Source organism: Balaenoptera musculus, chromosome 8 (genome assembly GCF_009873245.2).
Source record: "Balaenoptera musculus isolate JJ_BM4_2016_0621 chromosome 8, mBalMus1.pri.v3, whole genome shotgun sequence".
NCBI lineage: Eukaryota > Metazoa > Chordata > Mammalia > Artiodactyla > Balaenopteridae > Balaenoptera > Balaenoptera musculus.
This window is the reverse complement of record NC_045792.1, coordinates 92,700,547-92,709,466: the sequence shown is the minus strand read 5'-3', so window position 1 is coordinate 92,709,466 and position 8,920 is coordinate 92,700,547. Positions and strand designations below refer to the sequence as shown.

At 45.3% G+C, this 8,920-nt stretch overlaps 1 long non-coding RNA gene across 1 annotated transcript; it reads left to right on the top strand.

Annotated features, from left to right (window-relative positions):
- The first annotated feature begins 478 nt into the window (after nucleotides 1-478).
- On the top strand, nucleotides 479-7,043 carry LOC118899991. The gene is made up of 3 exons (XR_005021024.1): nucleotides 479-660; nucleotides 1,650-1,699; nucleotides 6,894-7,043. It is a non-coding gene; the product is annotated as an uncharacterized LOC118899991 (long non-coding RNA).
- The last annotated feature ends 1,877 nt before the right edge of the window (nucleotides 7,044-8,920 follow it).

Sequence of the window (8,920 nt, the reverse complement as noted above, 5' to 3'; positions counted from 1 at the left end):
ACTGGGGCTGGCTGAGAAGGCTTTAGAAAACTACCTGTCTGTTTTGCTTTTTTCCTCCTCTTCTACTCCTATATCAGCCTCTAGAGCCTGGACATGATGAAGTGGGCAGGAGGAGGCTAGAAGATCTTCTTTCTTGGGAATATTAAATTAGAAATGAAGTCTTGTGCCTTTGGCTGTGTTGTTTGCTGTACTTGGCCTTCAGTTGGAGGCCACTAGATGGCGCTCACCCTCCATTCCTGAAACCTGTCTGCCCGGGGCTTGATTATCTTCCTCCCGTCGCTCTGCACTTTAGTAACCCTATTGATATATGACAGCGTTATTACGTGCCCAATGCACAGCGAGGCCAAACAGACCGAAATGTCGGAGTCTGGAGCAGAGAAAGGACCATACAAAGAGAGCTGGTGTCTCATGCTCAAAAGACACAAACTCTCCAATGGGTTTCAGGGAAGAAGATTTTACAGGCAAAACTTATGGGGAGGGCTGCAGGGCTGGTAACCCTCCTCTGATAGGCTGATGGTGAGGTAACAGGGTGGCGCTCCAGGAATTTCCGTGTCAGCGTTCTGGTTCCAACCAGTCTGAGGTCTGGGGTCTTGTGCTCAGCCTGAACTTAGCAACCTCCATCCAGGTGGGGGGCCTTAGTTCCTGTGGAAGAACTCAGAGGTAAGTATCAAAATGTTAGGTACAACCCGGGAGGAGGAACCAGGCCCAGACCCCTAATTAGTAACTGTTTGAATCTGCCCTTTGGAACTCAGGGAAGGTCTAGGAGGCTGAAAGCCTTTTTCCTGCAAACAAGAAACCAGGAACCCGGAAAGGCTTTTATGCCCTGGAGTTCCCCACAGGATCCTGCCTGGTTTTAACTGTTATTGAGAAGTTACTCCGTGCCTAGCAAGTTACTATGCTTAGCGCTTTACAGAAATTGTCTCATTTAATCCTTACTAGGACCCTAAGGTAGGCGTTGTTATCCTTAACTTACAAATGAGGATACATAACTTGCCCAAGAAACAAAGCTAGTGCTGGCTGGGTCAAGGCAGGATTTACACTAGGTCAGCTGACTTAGAGCTTTGACCTTGTCGGGGAGGGAAAAAACTTCCTCTCCCCTTCTCGGTTCTTCTGGATGGCCTAAGAATTAGATTGACATGAGACAGATTAACAGGAGGGAAAATCAAATTTAATTACATACATACAGGAGTTCCATAAGAATATGGGTCCTAAGAACAAGTTAGTCAATTGAAGCTGGTATGCCATCTGAGGGAAGGAGAAGGGGGTAGAGGTTAGGACTGCAAAGGGAAGGAAGGCAATTTACAGGAAAATGAACAAGAGCAAATGTTTGATAAAGAAATGTTTGCTGGGCCATGCAGAGACCATGAGGCGGAGAGGACTTTGATCCAACAGACCTCGCTAACTTTCCCCCGGATGACCACACCTGGCTCATATTATACTTTAGGTACCCACGGTGATAGTTCTTTTTCCTGAAACAGGCCCTTTATCTAAATTCTTCTGAACAGTTAAGGGGAGGAGGTAAAAAGGCTTCCTGAGCCTTTGCTTCTTAAAAACTATCAGTCTAAATTAATCCTCAAGCCAAAGAGACACATTTTGGGGTGGCAGGTTTTGTTCCCTTCTAATCTCTACCCATTCTATTGTCTCCCCAGCCATCCCATAATGATGACGACTGAGTGCTTACTATGGGTTAGACATTGTGGTAAGTGGTTCATAAAGTTTGCTTCATTTGAAACTCATAATGTTCTCACCAAAAAAAAAAAAAGATAAATACATGAGGTGATGAATGTGGAGGAATCCACATTTCAATGGTGGGAATCCTTTTGAAACAGGAGGGAAGGGGGCAGGGCACAACCTTTAAAAGAATGACAGAGCCATAGGACATGACAAAAACTGGTTAGAACCAACTAGGCCCAAGATGGCGGAAGATTAGACTTCCAGTGGACCTTGAGCCTCGTTATACGCTCATTGTAATACATTAGCATATGCTAAATGTCACACCCACAGGCACCACAAGGCTAACCATCAAAGGTCAAAAAGTGCGCGGTGGCCCAGTCCCTGGAAATCTCCACCCCTTCCCCAAAATAGTTGGAATAATCCTCCCACTGGTTAGCCTACAAAATTACCCAGCCCATAGAAACTAACCATGCCATACTCTGAGGCCTCTCACCTTTTGAGATGGCCCACACTGTGTCTGTGGAGTGTTTCTCTCCCAGGGCCATTCTTACCTTTTGAGACGGACCCCGCATTCTGTCTATGGAATGTGTATCTCTCTAAATAAATCCACTTCTTACCTATCACTTTGTCTCTCCCTGAATTCTTTCTGCGATGAGACATAAAGAACCTGAGCTTCTTTAAGTCCTGAGACCAGGTGTGTGATCTCAGTTAAAAGACTGTGGGTTTGGACTTCCCTGATGGTGCAGTGGTTAAGAATCCAATGGTCAAAAAAAAAAAAAAAAAGAATCCTCTGGTCAATGCAGGGGACACGGGTTCAAGCCCTGGCCCAGGAAGATCTCACATGCCTCAGAGCAACTAAGCCCGTGCGCCACAACTACTGAGCCTGTGCTCTAGAGCCCGCGTGCCACAACTACTGAGGCCCGCGTGCCTACAGCCCATGCTCCACAACAAGAGAAGCCACCGCAATGAGAAGCCTGCACACTGCAACGAAGAGTAGCCCCTGCTCGCCGCAACTAGAGAAAGCCCGCACAGCAACGAAGACCCAACGCAGCCAAAAATAAATAAAACTTAAAAAAAAAAAAGGACTGTGGGTTCAAGTCCCAAATCTGAGCTATGTGGTTTCACTTTCACACTATATATGTATACAAATCATAACACTGTACACTTTAAATATCTTACCTTTTTATTTGTCAATTATGCCTATAAAAAACAACCTCTTAAGACCCTAGGAGGTAAGTACTATTATTCTCCCTCATTTTAAAAGTGAGAAGACTGAGGGACAGAAGGGCTAAATTATTGCCAAGTTGCAGCTAATAAATAGTGGGAGTCAGACTAGAATGCAGATTTCCTAGGCTATGAATCCCAGGAAGGCTTACCTTCTGAGGGATGACGAAAAATGAGAATATTGGTCCCCTCGGATTCAGTGTGGTCCTAGGATTCAGGAGCCACTTGAAGATTCTCTCTGTCGTCACCTTCTGCCTCTTGGAAGAGAGCTCTTCTCAGTGGGCTTACACTGCTGGGAGGCAGCCCAGGCTTTGAGTCAAATCCAGCCTCAACTCTCCTGGCTCTGTGTGACTTCAACTTCCCTTCGGCATAACTTCTTTCCGCTTCTGCTGCCTCAACTGTAAAAGTACAGGTATCACAGTTCCGGTCCTGAAGTGTTGCTCTGAATCCAGAGTCCAGGCGGGAAAGGGGCTTTCAAGAAATGGTGTCCCTTTCCCCTCCCTCTCAGAGCCCCCATGTGTAAGGAGGCCCAGGAGGAGAATTGGGCACGACTTTTCCTAAGTGGGTCAGGCTCAGAGGCCCTTTAAGATTGACACCACCCTTTCTGGAGATGCTGAGAGAAGCAATTCTTGAGTCCATTTATTTGTGGATTTGCTCACTGCCTCTCTCTCCTTCTAGACCAGCATCCTCCAATAGAACTTTCTGCAATAATGGCAATGTGCTATACCTGCACTGCCCAATGCAGTGGCCAAGAGTCACAAGTGTCTTTTGAGTACTTGGCTTGTGGCTAAAGTGAGGAAATACATTTTAACTTTTATTTGGTTTCAGTTACTTTACATAGAAATAGCCACATGTAGCTAGTGGCTACCTGATTGAATGGCAAAGCTCTAGAGAGTGCAGGGTTCACTGCTGCACTGCCCAGAGGCTGGCATAGCATGTGCCCTTAGAAAATATTGATTGGATAAATATCTTTCAAATGAATGAATGCAGATAATTCACTTTGAATCTTCCTAAACTACACCAGTAGGAAGAAATCCCTGTGCATGTAGGAAGGCTTGGAGTTTGTGACAGCCGGAGGACTGGTGAACAACATTTTCAGGAAAGAGAGAGAAGAGGAGACCATCAGATTTGCAGGCATTGGACTTCCCTGGTGACGCAGTGGTTAAGAATCCGCCTGCCAATGCAGGGGACACAGGATTGAGCCCTAGTCCGGGAAGATCCCACATGCCGTGGAGCAACTAAGCCCATGTGCCACAACTACTGAGCCTGTGCTCTAGAGCCTGCGAGCCACAACTACTGAGCCTGCGTGCCACAACTACTGAAGCCCGCGCGCCTAGAGCCCGTGCTCCGCAACAAGAGAAGCCTCCACACATGAAGAGTAGCTCCCGCTCGCCGCAACTAGAGAAAGCCCGTGTGCAGCAACGAAGACCCAATGCAGCCAAAAATAAATAAATAAATTTATTTATTTATTTAAAAAAACCAAGATTTTCAGGCATCATCTAAGGGAGAGAGTCTGAAACAACAGACCGTGGTCTATGTCTGGGGGAAGTTGAGGAACACTTATCTCCTCTCCAGTTTGTTGTATTTTATTTCTCCTTCAGCGATTAGGAATCAAGCCCTGAAAGTGGAAAGGAAACTGTGGGCTTGATGGCAGAGACCCCCAAGGAAGGAAAGAAGGAACTGGAGAGACTGTATCACTCATCACAGCAACCCTGAGGGAAAGAGACCCCAGGAGGTAGACCAGGAGGCAGGAAGACGGCAGGGCCTTTGGGCTTGTGCGGGAATAGAGGTGTCACCCTGGGGAGTTAACAGTCTGGAGACTCATTCAACTCAGTCACCATCATAATCCCTACTTTGAAGTTAAAATCGGAGAACCGAGAATACTGACTCTTTATTTTCCTGCCTATGGAGTCTCTCTGGCCTAAGGCTCCAGCTGTTTCTCTCTTTCTCTTACAGGCCTAGTGTAAATTCATCATCATCATCAATATTTAGTGAGCAGGTCCTGAGACCCATGGTCTCAATGGATTCCATCAGTTAATCCTTCAACAGAGCTCTGAGAGGGATGATCTTAGGTAACATTAGGTAACACTTATTGACCATTTATTATGTGCCAAGCTCTGCTCTAACTCTTTAAATGTTCACAACCGCCCTGCTCCCCATGGGTAGGTGTAATTATCATCATCATCATTCCTCAATTTACAAATTAGGATCCTGTGACCTAGAAGTGTGGAGTAGCTTGCCCGAGACTGTAAAGCTAGTAAGCAGCACAGTTGGTATTCAAACCCCAGGCAACTGGGCTTTAGGAATTACATCATACTGCCAGGCTCTGAGAGTTACCTTATATGTATTAATTCTTTTAATCTTCACAGTAAGCCTATGAGGTGGAGATAATTATTATCATACCCATTTTATAGGTGAGGAAACTGATGCTTAACAAATTTAGGTAGCTTGTCCCAAATTATACAGTTGGTTAGGGCTAGGGCCAGGATTTGAACCTAGGTAGTTGGACTTCAGTGGTCACTCTCAGCACCACTAGGGTGGATCTACTGGGTTGAATGATAACCCCCCGCCCCACACCCCCATTCAAGTCCTTCCCAGAACCTCAGAATGTAACCTTATTTAGAAATAGAGTTATTGCAGATGTAATTGGTTAAGATGAGGTTATACTGCAGTGGGAGGGGGGCTACATCCAACGTGACTGGTAATCTTATAGGAAGAGAAGAGACACACAAGACACCAGGGGAGACAGTCATGTGATGATGGAGGCAGACATTGGAGTGATGCATCTATTGGGTTGGCCAAAAAGTTCGTTCGGGTTTTCCATGGTACTAAAACCCGAACGAACTTTTTGGCCAACCCAATACAAACCAAGGAATGCCAAGGATTTCTGGCAAACACTGGAAGCTAGGACAAGGCCAGGAAGTATCCTCCCCTAGAGCCTTCATAGGGAGCATGGCCCTGCTGATGCCTTGATTTCATACTTCTAGCCTCCAGAACTCTGACAGAATAAAGTTCTAAGTCACTCAGTTTGTGGTACTTTGTTACAGCAGCCCTAGAAAACTAGTGCAGTGGGATACACATTCCAGGATGGAGAAAGTACGATTCTGTAGCTTGCTGACTAAAGAAGCCTCAACTTTGGAGTGTTTCCAAAAACTAAGGTTAAGGATATAATTTGGTGATGATGGGGGAAGAGGTAAGAGAGTAAAAGGGGGATCCTGACTCCCCACTTTAGTGACTGTGCATCCCCCACACAACCAGGAAGGCAGAGAGCTGGTTGGTCTGTGCCTGCCCTTAGTTATCTGTTAGGTTCAGACTTTGGAGCAAATACCTAATGCCTGGGGAACTTAAACAAACTTTTTAACTTCTCTAAGCCTCTGTTTCCTCCTCTGCAAAGGTGGTGATAACAGTATTCTTTAACTTGAGAGACGCTATGAGGATTAAATGAGATAATACAAATTATGTCCCTGGGTACCCATAGTAAGCCCTCAGTGAATTATAGCTGTTATTCTTCCCAGAATTGGCACAAAGACTGAGGAAAGAGATGGCGTCAGGCCTAGATGGCTTATGTTCTGGGATGAACTCAATGATTGGAGGGTTGAACCTGCAGTCTCCAAGGTCTTTTCTGGTTTTATAATTTCCCTCCTTTTCCTGGCCCTTCTCGGTTTAAGAGCTGGGATCCGTGAAATATTTTACTATACATACTCTTACTTTTCTTTCCTCATCCAGTAGGTGGCGATAAGTCTCCATCATTTTTCTTCATCCAGCATTTACTCTTCAGCCCTGACGTGGGCTGTGTTGTGGGATGGGACCATTGGGAGTGGTGGAAACAACTGAGATTGAGGGGGCTCCCTTGGGAAAAATTCAGCACCCCTCAGGGCACCAATAGGCATTCATTCCCAGGGGGACTTCTCTAGAGCTCTTCTGATAGGGTTTATCCCCAACACAGTAAGCACAGATACAAAATTTATAACAAAGACCTTCTGTTTTGTTCCCAGAACGAGGATACATTATCTCCCTAAATTCCAGAAGGGATGCAGTCCTAAGGGTCAAGATGTGAACCCCATCTGACTGGTAAATCTCATGTTTCAAGTGCATTTTGGACCCACAGTGTGGGCATCACTTGGGAGCTTCTTAGAAATGCAGAATGTCGGGCTTCATCCCAGACCCATTGAATCAGAATCTGCAGTTTAACCAGCCACCCAGGTGACACATGTACTCCTTAAAGTTTGAGAAGTTCTGGCCTATAGGATCTCAGAAGGAAACAATTCCTCCTGCCAGACCCATAATTAGTTCTCTTTAATTCAGCGGAGAATGATAAGTTCTCATCGTTACCATGTGTCATATTTACAAAGAGTGTTATTATTCCTAGAGTGTATTTATACACATATATTGTCCTGTTTGATTGCTTTACTTTTCCAGCAATACTTTAGCTCAATCCCACTGACAGCTGAGGAAAGGAGGCTCAGAGGTGCATGGATACCCAGGAGTAGAACTGAGAAGTGAGCTCAGGTTTTCCAAAGTCCATAGTGATTGGATTTCAAAGCTGTAATAGAAATAATAGCTCACCTTTAGCGTTCACTATGTACCAGCCTGTATGCTAAATGCTAAGTGTATTATTTCATATAATCCTCCTGGCAATTCTAAGGAGAGGGTACTCTTATTGTCACCATTTCACGAATGAAAAAACTGAAGAGTAGAGAGGTCGGCAAACTGGCCCAAGGCCACACAGCTGCTAAAGAAATAACTGATTTAGAAGCCAGTATGACTCCAAGCCTCAGAGCTTAAACACGCAGTTTATAATCTCCCTGAGGGTTCTGTGAATTTCTTGTATATATGTCATTTTGAAACACTTGCCTATGATTATAATGTACATTTGAGTAAATCATTATTTTGAGCTTAAAATTAATAACTATACGAGAACAGTTTCTTCCCCAATATTTAGTACCCTCTTTTAGTACCTATATTAGTTTCCTAGGGCAGCCGTAACAAAGTACCATGAACTAACTGGATGGCTTAAAACAACAGAGATGTATTCTCTCCCAGTTCTGGGGGCTAGAAGTATGCAATTAAGACATCCGCAGCGCCGTGCTCCCTCTGAAATCTGTAGGGGAGGATCCTTCCTCGCTTCTTCCTAGCCTCCGGTGGTTTGCCGGTAGTCCTTGGAGTTCTGTGGCTTGCTGCTGCATAACCCTAATCTCTGCCTCTGTCTTCACATGGCATTCTTTCCTCATGTGTCTTCTTTTAAGGACATCAGTCATGTTGGATTAAGAGAACTTCCTACTCTACAATGACCTCATTTTAACTCATTATATCTACAATGACCCTATACCCAAGTAAGGTCACTTTTTGAGGTACTGGGGGTTAGGACTTCAACCTCTTTTTTGGAGGGGACACAATTCAACCTATAACAGTACCTCATAAAGTAGAACAGTGGCCAGGTGTGTGGGTTCCAGAACCAGAGTGCCAGGGTTCATATCCTGGCTCTGTCACATAAGCTGGGTGATTGAGAGTAAGTTACTTAGACTATCTGAGCTTCATTTTTCCCCTCTGTAAATCAGGAGAATCTCATGGGATTGTCATGAGTTAATACACCTAAAGCACCTGCCTGGAAAGGTGTTGTAGTATAAACCATTGGTGCCCCTCCCAGATCCTTTACTAGGTTGTGCACCCATTCCGATCCATGGCTAACAACTCCAGCCTGTGAACTTCTGTGGAGAATTGTCTTTGGCTGACAGGAACCACCTTGTTGGAGATGCCTGGGAGGTTGACCTCTCTCCCTTCCCCCCTTCCCAGTTTACTGACCAAGCCTAGACTTCATCTGAGACCACATCCTTGCTCAGCTCTTTCCTCTTGCCTCACTTCCATACAGGTCCTTCCTGAGCACGTGGCCTCAACAAGTCACATGCATCTGAGTCCCTGCCTCAGGCTCTGCTTCTAGGGAACCCAACTTGAGCCAAGTACCCAGGATGAAAGCATTAGATTGATGTTGTTATTATCATTTTCAAGGAGCCAGGACTTAACC